The sequence below is a fragment of the Hyalella azteca genome, unplaced genomic scaffold (assembly GCF_000764305.2).
Source record: "Hyalella azteca isolate HAZT.00-mixed unplaced genomic scaffold, Hazt_2.0.2 contig14441, whole genome shotgun sequence".
NCBI classification, from domain to species: domain Eukaryota; kingdom Metazoa; phylum Arthropoda; class Malacostraca; order Amphipoda; family Hyalellidae; genus Hyalella; species Hyalella azteca.
The window spans coordinates 61,284-78,631 of record NW_025944327.1 but is presented as its reverse complement, the minus strand read 5'-3'; the positions used below and the strand labels follow the sequence as shown (position 1 = coordinate 78,631).

The window sequence follows — 17,348 nt, the reverse complement described above, 5'->3', positions numbered from 1 at the left end:
GCTTGTCGAGACCAAGTGCTGCTTTAAACCTGCGCCGAGCGAGACTTCAAGGGGAAATTCAAGAAATCGCTTTAAGTGATGTTTTCTTTGACATGAATGCCCTGGAAAGATGTGAGGGAAAATTTTACATGTCTGAATGAATATTTTTTTTTTCATTTTTTAATTTTTGCAGCAATCCATCATTTTCGGCGTTCAACTTCAAAGCATGCCGAATTTTCTGGTGGCCCTGAATAGATATATAAATGTCCCGCTGACAATTAGTTTTGGTACATAGTAAATCACTAAGCCTTAATTGCTTCCAACTATTCGTTTTATAAATTATTCTAACCCTTTCACAAGAAGGAACAGTAATGTCACCTTGAAGTCTGGATGCAAAGTTTGGTTATTGACTCTGTCAATTACGTCAATTTTGTAACTTCCGACAAAGTTGACTTCGGTTCGTTTGATTTTCTAATTGAGTGTCTAAGTGAGTCTCTGATGACACTTCTCTCTAATGAGTTATATCCACTTGGAAAACGTCTGCCCTCATTTTCGATCGTTATATCCACTTGGAAAACGACTGCTCTCATTTTCGATCGTTATATCCATTTAGAAAACGTCTGCTCTTATTTTCGATCGTTATATCCATTTAGAAAACGTCTGCCCTCATTTTCGATCGTTATATCCACATGGGAAACGTGTGCCCTCATTTTCGATCGTTATATCCACATGGAAAACGTCTGCCCTCATTTTCGATCGTTATATCCATTTAGAAAACGTCTGCCCTCATTTTCGATCGTGTCGAAAACCTTGAAATAGCGAATGAGTCCAGGCTATATCGAAGGGGCTGATGGAGCAGTTGCTTCAGTTCATGCTTTGAAATGAGAGTTTGAGTACTAAACGCGTATACTCCTGGATTGAATAAAATTAACTTCGTTTTAGAAAGGAATTAAAAAAAATTTTACGGGACGCAACTGTTGTAATTTTCCTATCCCTTCGAAGGAATCAGTGTGTAACAAATAATTGATAAAGTATGTATATTTAACTGTATTTTGTCATAAAATTATTCATAAAATACAATAAACAATCTATTATTCTACCAATAAACCTTTAGTCTCATTTTTTTATCATTTTTTACAACAAATATGCCTTTGGATGTATTTTAAAATAAGCTTTCAATCATCCTCTCCATTGAGATCATTGTTTTAATGTGAATAAAAATTGGGTTCATTTTTTTAGTTATTATTTTTTCATGCAGACGTTCTATATTTTGCCTACATAGCATCCGTACTCGTGCATGTTATTGTTTAGGCTACACTGCGCCTTAATTGTATCACTTTCGCGTATCCATTTCATTGTTAAGAGATAAAGAACTTCGAATGTCATTTGTCCATCTGACAGCCGCGTGTAAAGTGCATTTATTCTTTTTTTCTTTACTCTTCTTTTATTTCTTTCTCGTATTCTTCAGATTTTTCCATCATTTAAAATCAACTAGATGCATTATTTCAAAATAAATAGTGTTAATAAGTTATGTTATCCGCACTTAACGCCTCGCAATTTCAATTGACGTTAAAAACAAAATTTTTTTCCACTGAAAAATCCGTAAAAAATTATATTGAGCTGTAAACATCACATCCATGAAGGTTTTGAAATTTTGTGTATTGTTTATACCAAATTTACAAATTACATAAGATGTATATATAGTTCGCCTGATTTTCACTAATAAAATATTGATCTCATTTATACAAATGGCCGTAATATTTCTATCTTCTTCAATCGAACTCGATTAATTGCGGATTTATCTGCCATTTATAAGTTGTTTGCTTGATCCTACACCGGGTCTGGCAGCCATGCTGGATCTCACGAAAATAAGTCGGTTATTCTCTGAAACTTGGCAGCAACTTTGGTCAAACTACCCACCAAAACTTGTTCAACTTGCCAACTGTAAAGTTGCTTGTGAAATAAGTTGAGCAATAAGTTCTTTGGTGCGTGTCTGACGAGAATTGCAAGATTAACATCGTTGCCAACAGCACAATGTTGTCCCCTATATTAAAATGTTCATGAAACGTCAAGCCGATTAACAAATATTGAGACTCAGACTCGATTATCACTCATTGATTTCCCTTATGATAAATGTTCAAGCTTTACTCGATCTTCTCAGATGACTTAGTTTATATTAGTGGGATTTTTTCTTGTGTTACCTCGGCAATTCATCTAGTTTTAATATATCGTATTTCAATATGATGTAATTTAATCTATGAACTGTATATCGTTGACTTTGGTGACGTCATGGAGAGCTTGTCGATAATATCGATACCGCGGCCTCGGCATGGCATCACGCACCATCCAATATTTGGCGTCATCGCCGCCAATAATAGACTCTTCGCGTGGCACGTCACTCTGAAAAATATATCTACCGAGCCGGGACGTCCTGGATTCGCTAGGATTTAGAAAAAAAACGCCTGGGACGTGAGACATGGTATGGAAAAACGTCCTTAATGCATTGGAACATCTCGGCTGCTTTGAAAAGTGGCACACGTAGCAGAGAATCCTATATGTACATTCACTGAAACATCTTGTATATTTAGAGAATTGGTGTTCGCACAAGCGCAATATTTTTCCTGTGGTATACATTATTACCGTTAAATCATAATCATTCCTTATGATTTGGCTTATTTTTTGAGTGGTCTGGACGTAGAATTTTTCCGTTCAGATTTTCGCGATGTTTTGGATCCGCAAAGAATTAGAATTTCTCGAGGATAAACCTATCATTGAATAAATTTAAATTCTAATATAAGCGCAGCTTCATTTTTTTGCATAATTTCTTAACATTTTCTTGGGAAGTATCGCTTATTTTTCTGAACCATTGATGCTCTTGGATGATGTATCCCTCGATTCGATACATGTGTATTTTTAGTTTGCGTTAACACTACAGCAAGATGTATTTTACCTTTAATTATTTAATTAATTTGCCGTACCTTAGCGTTTTTATCGTTGGTTTGGTGATGGCTGGTCGTTTTGTGTCGATAATCTGGTCCTGATTTAAGGTTGTATGTCCCAGCGGCTCGTTTTTCTGAAGTCGCGCAGCCCGGAAGTTTTCCTCGAATTATTTTTACGTCGATATCCATGCAGGCTTTAGGATTTAATATCCGCTCCGGTGAAGCTAGACGCTCTAGCTAAATATTTGCTTCTATGGCGACATTTTTTCATCGTTTTCCGCTTCACAAGGCAATTTTTCAATATTACTTAATTCGGGAAGAATGTTTCCGCATTTTCTGCCTTTAACACTCGGTCCTTGAACAGCAAGATGATGTTTATGCTACTTCAAAGAGTCTGTTGCACATCTGAAGAGAAGTTTCCACTCCATATTCTCACTTTTTACCTGTCATTGCATTTAAGATTCGCTTCTCTATAAAAAGAGACTTTCACATTTCTATCATGTGACCGAAATTAATTTAGCGCTTCTATTGCTTCAATTCCAGAAATGTTTAGCGGTTTTCCTATAGAATCGCATAATTTGCGTCAAATGTTTGTGTTGGCATCTGTGAGCTCATGGGACTAGCGCACATGTTAATTTTGATATCCTCGATGTTTGCATGAGAACATCTGGTATGCCCGAGGGCATCACCAACAATTTCATCACAAGTACACAGAGCGTGAAATTTCAAGGCGAGCTCGCCACTAACGAAACCTTTGTCGTGACTCCAACAAATTGTCGTAAGGACGTAGTATTGCAAGCGATTATTCGTTAGGCCATTTACGAGATTGCTTCCGCTTCACGGCGAAGCATTGGATGGGCGAAGCGATGCTTTGAGAGCCTTCCTCCTCATAAATTGTACGTGATCCAAGTAAAGCCTGTATAATAAGCACATGGTTTTTTTCAGTGTTACTACATCTGCACTATTACTCAATGTCTTTTACAATGTCTCAATGTCAATGAAATACTTACATCTGCACTATTACTCAATGTCTTTTTCCGCATTGAGGACTAATACACTGCAATCATTAGGTGCACCTGTATACATCCTTTTATTTAGAAAATTATTTCATAATGATATTGTTTTTACAGGTCTTTTGACCGTGAGTCGGTTGCATTCCATTGTTTTTCTGGGTTGGAAAACGTATCAGTTGTTTGATTATTATAAATTTTTAGATGCAAAAAATGGAATAAATAACATAATTCGGATAATTATGATAAATTTATTTCTCCAGCAGCTATATTTTAGTTTATTTTAATTTCTTCATGTATTAATTCAACTGTTGTAATTTTCGACTCTGTTTATACACAGGAGAATAAATATAGTTGATTTTGATTGCAACTATCCGGATTTACATCCTAGTTCTCCCTTTTTTGCAAATATGACCGTTTTTCGCGGCGTGTCTGTAAGTAAAGAAACTAATTTACTACTTCAATATCATGGAATTTTCTCAGGCTGTTTTATCTTTTGTTTACAAGCCAAGTTAATCGGTTAGAGGTTAGTGATTCACCAAAGTTTGGGATGGTTAAATGGGTTGCATGTCAAATCAAAAAGCATTAGCTCCTTTCATCTTTCAACTATGCATTTTCAAATACATTAATGTAATTTTTCAGTTCGTGAAAATGTGAAATACTACAATTTCCACTATTATGTGGCAACAAATATTTTTCTTCCTTTCCCGCAGATTGCTCCCCATGGACGCTCGGGTCGCTGATGGACTCCGACTTTGAAGCTGTGCAGACATGTCGAGACAGGAAAAATTTGCAAAAAATCTATTCCTCCAGCATTTATTTGTACCAAAATATGTTTTCTTTTCAATAGTAGATACATATTCTAGTGCTCAAGATTGAAATTCTCTTTTTCAATAAAAAAATCTTTGTGGGCAAATTCTTTTGAATGGGAATCGCATGAAATTCTTTTACAAGTCCAATGCTCCTCAAATGCAAGTTGTCCCCGCAAGGGCGAGCAACGGAAAAAATTGAGACATTAATTTCTTGAGAAAAATTAAGATTGTAAATTAAGGGGGGTATTAATTCTTGGGAGGAACTTGGGAAGGTGTAATCTAAAATCCACACTTTTATAAGGGAAGTATTAGCAGAATTTTGACAACTTCAGATCCATTCACAATTATCACAATGTTCGTTCTTTCAATCTTTAGGATATACGTGTTCTTTAAGGAAACTGTGTAGCTTTTATTTATTTTTGTTGATTTAATTCCCAAATATCCTTTATCTCCTATATATTTATACATAGGTATAAATTTTAAGTCTATTTTACGTGTTTTAAATTGAATTTTATTCAACAATTCAGATATTTGACTTTATTTGAATGCTTCGTCATTGAGGGAAATTTGGTTCGCGATTTCCCCTCGGCGTCGGCAAAAATGCCCTCGTCGCTTCGTCGTCATCGCACTGAAGTCAAGTCGTCAGTACAACATACTATATGGGCATTAGATTCCATTATATTTCCACAACTTATGACAGACTGACCGGTAAATGACTATAAGCGATGAGCCTATGGTTACAATGGTACGAGAAAATAGCCAGACGAGCGAGTTTTGGTCTCTGGCCTTACTTCATCTGTAACTAGTCTAGCTATGACTAGGCTGCTGATGGCATAGTTATGAGAGAATTAAAAAATTTACGACTTCTATGACATCCACAAATGCTTCCAAGAAATAATTTTACCGGCGTTGTGGATATAAAAGAATTTCTGGTCAATTATTGTTTGGCCACAAAAACAATCACCAAAATTCAAATAAATTACTAAATTTAATATCAACCTTTCCAATAGTACCTGAAACGTGGCTGCATTTCGAAGAGCGAAGCTTAGGACGGTTGGTCATCTATATAAGTCATCATGAAACCGGCTTTGATAGACTGAGAAGAAGAGCGACTTGATGGTCCGACCATTCATTCTCCAGGGATCGAGTGCTTGCAGTGCATATGACGGAGCTCTAGCGAAGGATCGTATAAATTGGATCGCAGCTTCGTGTGTCCTCTCATCCTATTCAGAAATGATGACGTTCGATGCTTCTAAGTCAATGGGGAAAGATGGGTGCCAAACGCTTTTTCCTTTTAATGATTTTGAACTTTAGTTGGCAAAGCGATCGTTGAATTGAGTTTTTTAAATATTTCATGTTAGTGAATGTGGAAATTGCGATGGATTCGTTGCCTTATTTGCTTGTCATTTCCATTCAACGCGATTGATTATTATGATCTGGGTAGCTATAGACGATATCTCTGCCTTGGAATGTTTTGTTGATATTCAGCTTTGTAAATTAGTATTAATTATATACTGTAAAAATTACTTGTTGATATGTTATTACAGGATGGTATTTGAAAGCCTAAAACTTTAAACAAGAGCTGATGCCTTAATTTTACATTGTTCAATAATACAATTGGTGCTTCAGTGACGCAACTTGGACTTCGAGTTCAAATCACGGCAAGCTCGACAAACATAATATAGGGTTATAATACAATAATAAATAATAAAACGTGATTAATTCATATATATGCTCCATAAATTAGGTCATGAGGTTTCTATGTGGAATAATTTACATACTTCAGATGGCAGCTCTAATTGCGCTTTGATGCTTTCAATTTTTATGTCACCAGTGCAGATCCTATGAAAATAATCGTCACGTTTTCTAAGCCGATTAAAAAATTCAACTTTAACGCCTGAATGCATTTTTAAATTGATTTTCCTTAGCAACTGTTGCTCATATGATGGATTTTTATTTAGATCTCTTGATCTTCCATGCAGAGGGCATTATAGGCATAAATCACAAGATATTGCTTATGCCAATTACTTTATGTCGAACGAAATTTCAGTTATCTTTAAACGTTTGAAAAATATTTTTTTTAAACTGATCGACTCCAATTGAAAGACATTGATCAATGTTGGAAGCTTACTAGGACAGTTTACATACAAACAATGCCTACATCCCTTTCAAACTGATAATGTTATGCTTGAAATTAATTATTAAACTAATACTAATTTTTAAAATCGTATGATATTATTATATTAGCATTACATGTAATTTTGTCCAATAGGAGTCCACTCCGCAAAGCTGGGTAAACACTCTACACTGTACCGTTCTACACTTCAGAAGGCTATGTTATACGAATGCCTAAAGAATTCTTTTATAAGTGCTTAGACAAGCGTAATGTTCTCGTAATAATGCCATTATGAAAGCCATGAAAGCTTATTACTCGAATTGCTTCCTGGAATAAGTCGTCATTTATTTGCATTATCTCCTTTAATTGAACTTCGCTCATGCGTTCTTAATGGTGATTGGGAATCGGCTGTAATTGTCGGAAATTTTGAGCCTCCCTATGCTTGGATATCACTTTGACTATTTGAATTTAATGTTTAGTTTATTTACACATTTATTTTTTCACATCAGTTGCCTTTTCGTGTGAAGAGAAGCTGTCTCTCATTTCTCTTTTTTGTAGAGTTTATGGCGTAAGCTTTCACTTATTTCTTGCGTTTAAAATAAACTGTACTTCTATCTTCGCGTTACAAGATGCAGAGCGATAATTATCTAACGAGGGTTAATTAATTGATGAACAATCAAACAACATTTAGAATTGCAACAATGCAATTCTTCCCAATGCAACATTTCATTGTATTATTGTAGACATTGCAGCTCTCCTAGACAGCATTTTTTATCATGGTAATATTGCTAGTAACTTACAATTTTGAATTTTTTAACTTTCATTAACGATTAAATAATAATTTAATCATTGAATCGTTAAATTTCGACCACCAATCAAGTAGTACAATAATATCACAAAATGTTAGACGAAGTTACTGATAAAAATAAGTTAGATTTTTTATGCATACATCATGAATTATTAATATTAAGTGGGCCAGAGTAGGCTGGAAGCTGGGCGATATCAGCGCCCTGAAGGTGCAATAGCGGCAATTTTACAGCAGTCTCCGTCCCTCGCTCATTACGGAATGCAATAACGGCGAGCAAAAGCGAAACCCTTGATTTTCATGGCCGAATTTTTTCGACAGTGTGGCAGATTACGTACAGTTTTTTATTGAATGTTTTTTTGTGTTACTGTCGTTTCTGTTTGCTTTTCAAGCCCCTTTTATAAACGATCATAAGTTGTATGCACTCGTCTCATAAAATGGGTCTTTTTTTATTTATAAGTCTTTTGAACAAAGGATATTTCAGTGCAATTTTTCCTCGTATTAAATCGTGCAGCAAAGTCGATATTTAAGCAACTTTATACCATTAAAAAGATTACTTGCAAGAAATTTCTGTTCCAGGCAGCAGCGCCTTCCCACTCACATACCTAATAAAACTTTGTCACGTGTTCTTGTTGGAAAACGTGTTCTTTAATGGAACATTGTCTCACTCATGGGGAACACTTTCGTAAATATTATTTCAGGTTTTTTAGCGCATTTTCTCATTTATGGAAAAAAAATGCACTATTGTGCTCGCTATGTCCGTCCGTCCGTCTGTCTGTCTGTCCGTCTGTCTGTCCGTCTGTCCGTGACCTCAAGTTTTCGTCGACGAGAAAATGCGCTCTCTGTCACTCAATGCAGTGAGTACTGAGTTATATTTTTTATGTTATTGCTGAGTTCACAAGCTACGAAGGCTATGAAGTCTGATCATTTTTTTCTACTGACGGATTATAATTAGGTTTTTTATTACTTGATCAGGTGACGAGAAGGTATATTGCTTGGTATGTTTCTTCATTTTTGCTAGTTACTGATTCTCATCTACCAAAAATTTAAAGTTTATTCATCAATACATATTTAAAAGGATAGCAATCCCCATTATAAGCAATATTTGTTTTTATATCTTCGCTATCGGAAGGAGTGGTTGTTCATGTGACACTGCCGGTATGACTCTAAAAAATTAAACTCCTAAGTTAGCTCACATTTTTTCTAAACCAAAGGGAGATGGCTTTCAAATTTATATTAATACTTTATACTGTTCATTTAATAGAGATACGACTGCGAAAAGATTTTTATTGCATGCCGAGACTGACTTTTGAGATAGAAAATGCGACAAATTGAAATTGAACAGCTGTGAATTCTTAGAATACTTTGGTGAAATCAATGTAGAAATTAAATGAACTGAAGATTCAGATCAATTTTTAATGCAATTTTGTTTGAATAATTCTCCATCATGACGAATGATCACCGTGGGTCATTCGACATCTGGGTCTTTGAACGTTAATACATCGAGCTTTCTGCCGGTATGACTCTAAAAAATTAAACTCCTAAGTTAGCTCACATTTTTGTCTTGACCAATGGGAAGTGGCTTTCAAAATTTATATCATTACTTAATACTGTTCATTTAATAGAGATACTACTGCGAAAATATTTTTATTGCATACTGAGACTGACTTTTGAGATACATCTGAAAACTGAAATTGTTCAGCTGTGAATTCTGAGAATACCTTGTTGAAATCAATGTAGAAATTAAGTGAACTGAGGATTCAGATCAATTTTTTACGTAATTTTGTTGAAATAATTCGTCATCATGCATGAAGATAGAAGATTGATCACCGTCGGTCATTTGACATCTGGGTCTTTGAACGTTAATACATCGAGCTTAACGTTATCGCTTGGAAAAACATTACTACATGAAATACACGGCCATAATAACCATGATAATTACATGACTTGTTATTCGAATGACATTTGTGTGCCTGACTTGAAAAGTCACCAGTCAATGCCTGCGACAGTCTCAATTGAACTGAGGTTCAAAGCGCGGCTGCCTAATGACGACCATTGGATAAGCAGCGATTACTGCGGTTGTATGATGATGCTACTGTGGCTCAATGCTCTGCTTCCCATACAAGGCCTAATTGTCAAGCAACGATTTTGTAACTTGGCTGATTGAGGATTCAAATGACCATTGAAGATCGCCTAATTCTGAGCCAGTTAGCTTGGAATCGTGGCTCATTAGTTATTCAAAGACCATTGAAGATTTTTCTCGGGTCGTAAACATTTTCTAAAAATCAAAGCAGAGATGGGCAAATCTACCACAGTACAAAATCATGTCTCAACATATCCGACCGACCGATGACATATTTTAAATTCAGTCAATTGCGTTAATACGAATCGGGAATTAAAATATTTGAGAAATTCCTGTTCAATTCCTATTCATCATTTGTCGTGAGAAATGCTAATTAAAGTTTTGATAAAACAAAGTATAAGCTTCGTTTAAATACTCTCACCAGTTAACGAAGTGGTTTCTTCGTTGCTTAATTTTTTTTTAAATGATGCCGAGTACCGTTGAGCGCTGTCATGAATTTTCCTCATTCGCTTATATTTTCAAAAAATGAACATTTATCGTGTCATCTCGTTTCTCAATTTTACGCCTAGCATCACACATTTGTAATTTTTCAGAACATGACATTTCGTTCAGTTCCATCAATACGCGCAAAATTTTCATATCAAAGAAGCACGTCTCTGCCGCATGTGCTGCTCATTATACACGAACGAATTCAGCCATATTCGTCTCCACTTTGAGCCCAAAGATGTTTGCAGAAAATGAAGTGTCTTGCCAATATCTCGGCAAATACGAGGATCACTCCGTTTAAAACGAAGATTCGAGTGCCTGTGGATTATACCGCACGTTAGATCTTGATCTCAATTCCTGCCGGGCTTCAAAGACGATCAGATGTCTTTTTTGTCCTTGGCATTTGACGGTTTGACGCTTGATCAATTTTACGGTGTTTGAGTTTTTTGGAACGTATGGATTGCGCTTCCTCGTCAATCTGTATCAAAAATATATTTATGCATGGTAAGTGAAGCAAGGCTTGAATATTTAAGGGTGATAAGATAACTCGTCCTCCGATGATTCTAATTATAAAGGAAGCAAATACTGAATTAAGAACACGATTTACCTAGTCAGAAATGGAGTCGTAAATGTACCACAACGATCTATTGAATGCAAATGGTATCAATGAAAATACCTTGATGTCGTGGAAAGTAGGATAATTCTTGATATAATTTTGTAATTAATCTGCTTTATTTCTATTATCGGCGCGAAATAATCTATTTTACAATTCAAAATACCTGATGTTCAGTCGCCGTAATTATCCCCTTGATATTTAATATAATATCAGATGTTAAGGTTTGTTAAGTTAAGTAATGCCAACTTTTTTACAACTGATCGGCCCGTTATTTTCAATAATTTCTAAAAGATGAATTCATATCATATTGCCGTTTATTTTCTTTTCAACCATCTACCCGAGTGGAGGACAATCCGTCGAGACAATCACGGCTAAAATTTTGGAATCCACTTTCCGTGCTTTCTTAAAGTCGGCGGTAACTTTTAGATGTTTTCGGAACTGAATTTCGTGGTTTCCGTCGAAACTTCCACAGTGCCTCCCGATCGAATCAAATTGCAGCGTCAGCAGCTCCGTACGAGTGCTTCAGAGTTTTTTATTTCCATTTTCATTTTATTTTAAATCGCAGATTTAGAATGAAGAGTCATTGGGTTCGAGACTCTCAGATCGGGTCGCACAAACGTTGTTGATTGTGTTTTTTGAAGTACTGCTGAATATTCCAAATTATTCATGCATCTTTTTTATGAATGTCAGCGTATTATTTAGGCATCTGTCGATGTTTGAAATACCACTGTAAAAACCGTTTAGAATCTTCACTTTCAAAACATATTTTTTCATTAAAGTTATAAACCGAGAAACAATTCGTTTCCCATTCATTCCTATCTCGAAGTCCCGGTCATTGTTGCTGGTGTCAAATGGCAGCCATTAAACAATTGATGACGCGTCTTAAACTTCCACCAAGACTTACTGCGCAAGTACGTTTTTTGTGACGTCCGGTTACTGATGAATGGTTGATGTTTTTGTTGCTCGATATTTTCACGTAAAGCTTGACGAAGTTGAAGGATTTGTGACTTTTATTTTTTCGCTTATGTTCGCAATAATCAGCTTTAATCTCAGCAGTTAAGCTGTAATCTGAACAATTCTCCTTCTCATCGCTTTTTTTTCTTAGAACATTGCTGCTTCAACGCATTGCTCATTAAAAATGTAATAACATTTCTGAATCCACTGCACTATTTCTATAATTGGTACAGATAACTCTTTTTGAGTATTATTGTATTACTCTACGACGAGTGTAGGTTAACACTTCATTATAACCGACGTGTTGGAACAGAAGCAAAACCTCTCATAACCTACACAATTTATTTAGATTATTGTAGGGCATTTCGTGTTGTTGGCATTATAATCAATTTCGCTTCACCGAAAAGCAGAAAAAACAGGCTTCATTCGAAAGGGGCTAGTGCAATGTCACGTTTTAGCTGGTGAGACAATCGAGTTGACATCTTAAAAATGATGTAGAAATCGTATACGAAATCATCATTTACCTGGTGTGATTAGTTTTTATTATTGTACAGATGGAATGTTGATAGTTACTTGCATAATTATTTTTTTAGGTTGGTTTTCAAATCTCGTACTTGTGCGTTGTTGAAATAATTATCTTCGTTGCCGTCAACATATCAAAAATATTCAATTTCGTTGTTGGGTAATTTATGAGGGAACTATATTCGTGTTCCTATAAACATAAATTGTAACAAAGGAGTCGCACACTCGCCGGCTGTCAGAATTATGTATCGAAGAAAATCGGATCATGATTTTCGAAATTGTTCCCATCGAAACTGAAAAGTCACGCTAAGTGTGTGCTGCATAGTAAGTTTTTGCACTTTCATCCTTAACTTATTTTCTTCTGCCTGGCATGAGTTGTAATGTCTGCATGAATTTTGTGCTTTTTATAGTTTAGTTATATAGCCTATATTTAGTTTATATATAGTTGAATGCTTTTACATAATCCTAAGCTGCATATGAAACATTGGATGCAACTTACTTTAAATTTGATATATCGATTAAATGAGCGTCTACTTTTATACATCAAACACTGTGCTAGAAAGAAAATATTATAAGCTATAGTGAAAAACTTGCTCCAAAATCGATTAAACATTTTGTTCGATTTTTAGGCTAAGAGACTCAAATGGGCTGGAGTACAGGGTTAAATTGGATCATCTTTTCTAAGTAAGTTAAATCTTGACGCGCTTTACTTTCAGCTTTCCCTTGCCTGCGTTACCTGCTGCCGACGGGAAAGAAAGCTCATTAATTATTGGCCGAAAGTTTTCGCCAGGAAACTTTGTTGGAATTCATCCGGACATTATCGAGAAAGTCCGATACTTTAGATGGACCTCCTTATCTTCCAGGTAAACGAATCCTTTCAAGACTAATCCTTCCTTATTATGGGCTCTTCTCTTCGATCTTCTTCTTGCTGTGTTTATCGTGAAGTTAGAGTACTTATATTATTCTTTACGGTACTTCAATTTCTGTTATATTTTAACTGAAAGTCTTGATGGTTTTTGCTCTCTTCTGAATTCTAATAGCCGCTGTTGCTCGGAGCAATGCTCTTCTTAAAACAATTCTAAGAGATATTTTATCAGCAGATAGTGTCTAGCGTCATAACGCTTAGATAGTTTCACCAAATAAATACGAGTACAGTTCTCTTCTATCAAATAATGACATAGTTCACTATGCTACTAGGCGATTTTTGATTTGATTATAATATTAATATCATTAATATTAAATATTTTGATTATTTCAATAATGGTGCAGGTGAAAAAATAGCTACCGGGCGACTAAGAACAGTTACATATATAGGTTCGTACCACACTCCTATGATGTTGAGGCCTATGATGTTGAGGTGGGGGTGATGATGAACTCTAGGCAACGCCACTGAAAGTAACTGCTCGGTGCAATCGATGAAAGTTTTGTCGTTAGGGATAACAGAACGCTATCAACTCAGCTATAATATTATGGATCCGAGAACAAAAAAAAAAGTATTCAGAGATGACTGTGATAAAATTTAAGTAAAATCACACGTATTCACTTAGTAAATATAAAAATATAAAAAAATAATATCTACCATACATAAATATTTATTTACTCAGTAATAATATTACTAAGGAGATTTTAAATTCATTTTAACGATATTAACATTAATCTCTTTAATTTTGTTCACGTAATTGTCGATATCTTGAGCTCTCCAAAATTTAGAGCTTATTTGACTTATTTTGGGCAAGGCTCGATCCTGCGAAATGGACGGCGTAACGCGAACTAATGTCCACCATTACTGCCTATATAGCGGCTTTCCCTCGGGTTAACCAAATCCATTTGATGGCGTCGAGAGCTACATAACTGCTCTGCTCGAGCCAGCTGCCCGGCGATAATGAAACTGATAAGCAAGAGATCATGCGCTCGTGGCATGGGATGAATAATGCTGTATAAACGAGAATATTTGTTCTGAATATGTTAATAAGTTCGAGATTTATTCCCGTTAGATCAAGCACGTGTGTGCGGTTAAGAATAATGTTGTAATATGTGGTGCACAGCAATGGATTGGAATAAAAACGTAAGGCTTTAGTATTTGAATTGTGCCTGAATTAATGTGCACCGGAAATGTGATCGAAAAAGGCCTCATTATTAGAGACTATTTTGAAATTGTACTGATGATAAAAGTATTATGATCACAGCCGCATTATGTGGAAGAGATAAATGCAATCATTGCTGGCACTAGTGGGAAAATTAAATTGAGCGAATCAAGTCGTCATTCCCTATCCAAATAAATTTAAATATCCTGAGTATGAATATTGAAAGATGTTCTCGCTATGAATGCAGGTGAGGTTTAATTGCATCGATCGGTGAGTGAAATTTTCTCGAGTATCCCGCCGAAATTCACAGGCTACTTATTGAAGGCTAATAAATAAAGAACGGTCAGCCCACGTAGACCGAATAAACTATATTCTTTCAATAAAGTCTCTAATTGTTAATGTTCGAGAAATTTTGTAGGGAGCGTTTAAATGCAAATGATCATAATATGTTAAATTTGAAAACGTATTTATATTATTCGTTTTCTTAGATTACAAATTTACCTGGAATTTCAATTAAAATATCGTGAATTTACTTATCGTTGCTTTATATTCAAAAAATACTTAGCCATAAATTTACGTTATAAATATTTTCAAAATTCAGCTTTTGCTGGCATATTAAATGATTTCGAATAGTTTTTCTCTCCCTCCATGCTATTTATAATTATTTTATCGGAGAGGACAAGAAAACTAGCCTATTGTCATGTAGATTTTAATATTTAATTTTTACTATTTGAAAACCTAATTGAGCAATTTTTTTATTCTACGATAGCATATGAAACGTGTTCAAAAATCTTCATTTTCGGCACACTGATCTTATATTTATACTTGAATTAATTGCTAAATTCAATTCCATAAGAAATTTTTTCTATCATATTAGCTTTCAATTTCTAGTTTAAGTTTTTGTGGCGTAGATAAAACGTAAATTATTGAAGTTAAAGCCGACTGTATCCACTCTCATGTTCATTGCAATACATTCTTGTTTTAAGCGAGGTTATAATAAACTGATGATCAGCAGTTAAACGTCGACGATTAATCAGCCACCTCTAACCCTCACATTATTTTCAATCTGGTCTAGTCATTCTCACGATGGTAGGTATTCTATTGCCAATACCTAAACTTACATTAACTACCAGAATATCATTCAAATGCTCCAGAGCATGAGTATTCGGGAAAATTAGATTTCGTAATTTCGCTCCATCAGAAATTTAGGGCGCCTGCAGACTGTAGAGTGCTTATTTTCTTTATTCCAAGCAATTCTAAACCATCTTCACTTACCGATTTAGTGAACGTTTCGTCTATCCAAATAAGAAAGCCTTTTTTCAAACTTGCAATCTCGGTTTACTCATTCCCACTCGATTGGTTCTATAACTGTTGTTCCCATGTAAACGAAGTCTGATAGCCAAACCCGGTAAAAATAGGTAACCAATTTTTCAGCCCGCAATGAGGAATTTTGTGAAAAGAATTGTATTATATTTTATATTTTTTGTTGATTGTACATATTTGATTATGATTAAAAATTTTATTGTTGTAGTTTTTATTTATTGGTAAGATACAGTTGAATTGTTAATGCAACAAACTGTTTCTTCTTTTTCAGAGCTTCTGAAATGCTTGACTCCGTAATTCTACCAGCACCAGTTACGCCCACGTCATAGGCCTGCAACATAAAAAAACATATATTCTTTAAAGACTCATTGACTGTTTCTTTCATTAGAATTTCGTCTCACTCTACTCTGATCAAACCACAGCTTCTAAACTATGCTCAACTCGAATACTGTCAATCAATTTCAAAAAACTAATGGACAACTCGTTTGGTAAAATAAATCTTTGATTTGTCAACATATCTTTGCACGCGGTATAAGTTGAAAACAAAAATAATTTTAGAACTAAAATCTTTACATGCCATAACATGAGCTGCAATCGAGAAACTAGTTCGTCAATTAGTACAACGAAGAGTAAATTGAAGTAATTTAATGTTTTTGAGGCAGCTGAATGCAGATGATGTCTGTGGCAACATTTTGAGAGGAATGATGATAATCTTCAACTTCTCTTCGTTCTGTCTTCATAAATTTTTCGACATTCACCTATGAGAATTCCAATCACAGTCTTTTTATAGCTATTTTATTTTAGTTACCTGTTTTTAGTTCCTGTTTGACATGCTTTTTCATAGGAATGATAATTTTTTCACATTGTTTTAATAGAGACTGAAAATTTTTCTTTTTGTCTGCCGGATGATTGGTTTTGCTAACAATTACTTAATGAAAGTTTTCATTTATTCCACCGCCTTCTCGACGGGTGTGAACTTTTTAAGAATTTCTGAGTACTTCAGTAGATTTCAAAATTTCTTAATAAGATTTCTCGTAATGCAGCGAAATTTCATTTCGATTCTACCAACGACCGTGTTAACAACATTATTGTTTCATCTCTGTTAAATTCAGAACCGTTCTAAACTAAAACACTGCAACAAAAAATACACAAAAATTTATTTGTCACAAATTTAATTCAAACATAAATTCTATTCACTAGCAAACTGACACTAATATTCACCGCACCGACACGCTGACGCAGATCCAATAACGACTTCCTCATCTCGATTCCAATCACCTTCGAGCTGACATTCTTTTCTATTCCGCTCTTTGATCAAAGCTTTACACACCTGGGAACTGCTGTAGTGCCGCTTCGTGCTAGATTTGTACGATAATGCGATGGGAAACACGGTAGTATCCCGACTCACGTTGGTACGTGAGGCTCTTACCACACACGCACGACATGGGTCTGTGGTCCACTCTCTACCACAAGGCTGCTGAGTGAATACTGTCTTGTGCTACCCACACGAGGCAAGGTAACTTATTTCTGTTGCATGTAGCCGTTTTATTAAAAAAATTGAAAAAAATAATTTTGTCTGCCACAAATTTTTATAATCGATCTTCAACACACTTCTACCT

At 35.1% G+C, this 17,348-nt stretch overlaps 1 long non-coding RNA gene across 1 annotated transcript in view; it reads left to right on the top strand.

Annotated features, from left to right (window-relative positions):
- The window catches only part of LOC125179014, an 89,105-nt gene extending 72,358 nt beyond the window's left edge, over window positions 1-16,747 (top strand). The window contains exon 3 of the long non-coding RNA XR_007157119.1: window positions 16,001-16,747. This is a non-coding gene — a long non-coding RNA (uncharacterized LOC125179014). The remainder of the gene's footprint in view (window positions 1-16,000) is intronic.
- The last annotated feature ends 601 nt before the right edge of the window (window positions 16,748-17,348 follow it).